This window comes from Ctenocephalides felis, unplaced genomic scaffold (assembly GCF_003426905.1).
Source record: "Ctenocephalides felis isolate EL2017-DRISC unplaced genomic scaffold, ASM342690v1 CF-g0.4_SCAFFOLD_03570, whole genome shotgun sequence".
In the NCBI taxonomy this organism is placed as follows: domain Eukaryota; kingdom Metazoa; phylum Arthropoda; class Insecta; order Siphonaptera; family Pulicidae; genus Ctenocephalides; species Ctenocephalides felis.
In genome coordinates, this window is record NW_020539724.1 from 25182876 (window position 1) to 25187949 (window position 5074).

The 5074-nt window shown below is 29.0% G+C and overlaps 1 non-coding gene across 1 annotated transcript; it reads right to left on the reverse strand.

Annotated features, from left to right (window-relative positions):
- Positions 1-4144: 4144 nt before the first annotated feature.
- Positions 4145-4357, reverse strand: LOC113383965. Its single transcript, XR_003367914.1, has one exon. It is a non-coding gene; the product is annotated as a small nucleolar RNA U3 (small nucleolar RNA).
- Between the last annotated feature and the right edge of the window lie 717 nt (positions 4358-5074).

The window sequence follows — 5074 nt, forward strand, 5'->3', positions numbered from 1 at the left end:
GCCACCCACCCCACTAGTTTTTTATTGATTGGAATATACTATTTAAAACAATTGCTCTTGAGATTTTGATCTCGTTTATATAAACAATTATAAATTATATAAACATATCAGAACAATTTTAACTGATTGTTTTTGTACTCTAAAATAATCATGAGAACACATATGTGTTCCATAACACATGTTGATAAAAATTCATTTGATAAAATTTTAATTGTTATTTTATCGATTTTAGCGTTCATATTGAGTGCGATTAAATATTTTGTCAAAGTTGTGTTAGAAATTTTACGATGTAAATGGTATTTTGCTTTAAGGCAAGTTGGTAAAACTGCCCGGTATGTGTAAATAAATGACTTAATTAATAAGATTTGAGATTTAGCATTTTTAATAAAATCATGATAAAATTTTAAAGTTTCGATGCTCTCCATTATTCTAAATTTTGATGAATTTTTATAATTAAACAAATTGCCGTAGACCCATAATATTTTTTAAGACAATTAACTCGTTCATCATTATTCGTCTAAAGAAAATTCGTTTCATCTATTCGTCTAAAAAACGAATCACAATTCTCCACTAAGCCTTTCCAAAGAGTTTTCAAATTTTTTATATAGGTTCATGACGTCTGGCTTAAATGTGCACTAAAAATGTTCCAGTTTTCTGCTAATTTTTAAAAAGCGAGTTTTTATAGAGGTACATTGAATTTTATCAATTTTTTGCAAATACGTTGACGAAAAACGAATTATATGGCAATTTTCTATTAAATTAACGCTGAATTTCCCATACGTTATAGTTTGCATCAAATGGTATGGTATTCGTGTCCGAAATAAAGATAATTCAAATGTCTATTAAATATTATGTTACACAAACTCACAAATTAAAAAAATAAATGATATTTAAGTGGCTTGCTTTTCATTTTGAAAACATTTTGATTAAGTAGGAGAGACTGGGTACGGTTGTGCCAAGGTATGGTAGTTACAGTCGTCATAACAGCTAAACTATAATGATTTTGAGAAATAATAAAAAATATTAATGGTCCAAAAGGAGAAAGATGAAGTATGTTTGTTTGAACAAGTTTTCATCTTTGCTTTGAGTCAATAGTCAACGCCCTACCTTAACACAATCTTTAGAACGCATTGCTTTTAAAGAGTCACAAGTAAGTTTCTGGTTTGATTTCTTGTAATAATAACTGCTATACATAGAGATCACTTTGTTTGTTATTTGCGAACACCAAATTTAAATTTATGACATTTGACAAAAAGTTTTTGATGCAAATATTACGATTTATTTCTATTTTTTTGATTTTAGAATTTGAAATTGTTACTCAGCTAGATGAAATTATTTTCGATTAATGCATTAATAATACTTTAATAAAATTCGCCTGCTTCATAAACGATAAACATGTAAACACTTAAATGTAAACACATGTAAACGTTTGAATTTTATTACTATAGTTTCAGGCGTAATATGCTTGTTATATATGCTTCAGTTTCGTTCATAAAATTATATTCTTTTAGTCATTATTCTTGTTTTGGGTTTATATAAATGAAAATATAATTTTGTAAAATATATAACATATTCATAAAATATGTTTTTCATGCAAAAATCTTGAAGGAACTTATTCATTTTCAGAAAAAATTTACTTTCTTGGCCGAAAATGCAATCTGCTAAATTTAAATTCTTGACGTTCCGAGTAATTTTAGATCGTTTGACATCGACTTTTCAAAAAACGGATGCAACATTTCAAAAATTTATCGATTGATAGAACTCAACAAGGACTTGCATTGTTAATTTAGCACGACGATAGGCATAGTGGTTTCTTTGTAATCGATAACTGCACAGTTTTTGTCAATGTTTTCGCCAAAAATTCTTGATAAATTTTAAAAACTCAAACTTTTTGACAGATATCAAATTGTGCAGATATGTTATTTTCTAATACGATCAGGGCCGTTTCTTTGTAATAAATAGTTAATTTTAACTTCCCGTAGGCTCCGTAGGGTAAGTTATAATAATAGTCCAAAAATTGAAAATGAGAATTTTTGCATATTGCGGTTTAAAGATTTCTTTAAGTTCTTGAGTTACCACTTACAACTAGTTTTTAGATTAATTGGTTTCGAAATTTGCAAAAAAGAATTATAGCAATAGCAATAGCAATTTTAGTTAATTTTATGAATGCATTTACTTTTTTAATGTTATTTTTTAAAACAAACATATTGATCAAGTTCTAAATTTAGATATTTTCAAATAGTTTCACTTTTATTTCTATTTTGTATTTTGTTTATTTAACATGATTCGGCTAGACTCAAAGTGTAGTTGCCGCAAACTTTTTGTTCTTATTAATTTTGTTTAAATAAAAATAAATAACGTTTTGAGTTGTTTTATAAATCAACCGTCATTTTTGTAGAATAACAAAGCTTTATTATTATATCAATGCCATTTGACCAAGAAAATACCATATAAGGCAAAAAATAAATAATGATAAACTTACAAAGTTATTATTTATATTGAAATGTAAATACAACAGTAATTGTTATTTTTCCTTCCCGTAGGGTAAGTTATAGTATTGAAAATCAAAAATGAATTTTTTTTGTATGTCTTTACGTATCAAACATTTTTGTACTTCTGGGAATACCTTACAATTAAAAAAAAATTTGTCGACGATTTCGTGTACACGATTTAACCGATTTGAATATTTTAAATTCGTATTCGTATTCGGAAACGTATTGACGAAGAGACGCACTGATTATTTTTTGGCAAAGGCAGGTCCAATCGTTTCGACGTTACGGGACAAAAGAGTTTTTTTTTATTGTTCATTTCTAGTTTCAACAATCTTATTACATTAAATATATTATTAACTTCCCGTAGGGTAAGTTATTGTAATAGGCCGAAAATCTAAATTGAAAGTTTTTACATTTGAAGGTTTCTGAACATTTTGGCATACCTCAGAAAAAATGAATGTGTGTGTGTGTGTATGTATGTATGGATACAAATTTCCAGTCATGTTTTCGAGCGCACGGATCAACCGATTTGAATGGTTCAAAAAACATTCGATTTCTACTGATAGGGAGAAGAGCTGATTAGTTTTTGGCAAAGGCAGGTCCAGCCGTTTCGGAGATACGGAGCAAAAAGTGCAGAAAATAGAAGTTTTTGAGAGAATGGAGTATCCGATTTGAATGATCTAAAAAACATTCAATTAGTAATGACTGGGAGAAGTGTTTATTAGTTTTTGGCAAAGGCAACCCTAGCCATTTCAAAGATACGGAGCTAAATATGTAAAAAATGGCAGATTTTGAGAGAACTAAGCGTCCGATTTGAATGATTCAAAGTACTTTCTGCTTGTCTTAACAAAATAATTGATTTTGGAAAAAAAAATTTTGTTTCAACTTTTTTTTTTCAAAAAAAGTTTTTTTTGTATATCGAAAATAATTCAGATTTTATTTTTAATTCTGACTAAAGTTTTAATATACTTTGAACAAATAATTTCAACTTTGCAATTCAGTTTATATAATTCTTATAAATATTAGACAATGTTACAATATTAATAATAATCTATTTCAAAACATTCAGTATTCCTCGAACATTTCGTTACGGTACGGGAAGTTCTAGCAATTTGCCTTAAGGCTCGATGCCATACACCCAACTAGTAGTTATAAGTTGAAAGTTGGTATTGAAAATCAAAACAAAGAAAAAAAGAAAAAAAATAATAAGGATAAAATAAATGATAATTAAAAGAATAATATTAACAATAATAAATATAAGTAAATTGTGTGAAACATTGTTCTGTGCATAACAGAACGCGCTTCGAGGCACCGTGCTTTGAAAAAAAAAACTTTCAAAAAATTTGAATATATAACAATAACCTAATTTTTTAAAAAAGTCAATTTCAAGTCAATAAAATTACATTTTTTAAAAAGGCTTCAAAATCATTTAAAAGCTAAAAAATGATGAATATCAAATATTTTAAAAAATCTCATTTTTCAGCTTTCAAATAATTTTTGAGCCTTTTTAAAAAATGTAATTTTAGGCTATTATTATAAATACTGTAATTTCCATGATTGATATATTATAGACCAAATATCAGAAGAAACATAAAAAACGCAAAGAAGTTGGGAATTGTTTTTAAAATAATAATAAATAATGTTTAAAAGAGACCTCTCAGAAAGCATCACACCCATTACCAAAACCCATAAGGCATTTTGGCGAACGGTCATCGATGATGATCAAACTCCAAACAAAGTTCGATCACCTTTCTCACGCTCAGGGCGCGATGCTACGACTCATCGTCGAGGTCGCATCAACTCCACTTTTGAGTGAAGAGATTGTGAAGACATACTACAGAAATGATCCTGTGAAGTATGATCTTGACGAAACGACGTTTCGACCGAGACAAGCAAAATCCTGTCAGGTTTGTGCGGCGATTACAGGTTAACGTGACGCAGGTATACGATGCGGTGACATCTAACATTCCATTTTCAACTCTTGCTATTTATAGAAAGAGCGTTGTGCGTATATATGCGCGTTTGTCTCATAGTAGTAGAAGAGCTACTGAACTATTTGACTAACCTGTTTTCACAAGCTAGAATTTTTTTAATGATATTTTATTATCGGTCCATTAAGAAAGTACCATTCTGGCAGTCTAAACTAAAAGAAAAATCAACAGGCATTCGGACGACGCTAATAAGAAAGTAATTAAACAAAACGCAAAACATTAATTGAAAAAATATTTATCCTTTTTAGCTAATAATTAATAATTATTTAGGATCAATTAATATACATTATGTGCTCTAAGCCAATGTGTGTAGAAACATGTAATTTCTTTTCCGATATCTTTTATGGTTACGCCAAAAATTGAGTTTGAAAAGGGAGCCACTTTAGCATATTTTCAATGATATTTTAGCCATAAGGTGTGATACAAAGTTGAAGTTTGGTATATCGGATGTTTACAAAAAGACCTTCAAAATGGCGTATAAATTATTTAAATACAAGGGTGGAGCCGATTATGTATGGGATGGCAATGCGCCCACGCTCTTGTGTGTCGTGATGACTATTATGTACTTGGCTGGCGGACCCTTGCAACCGC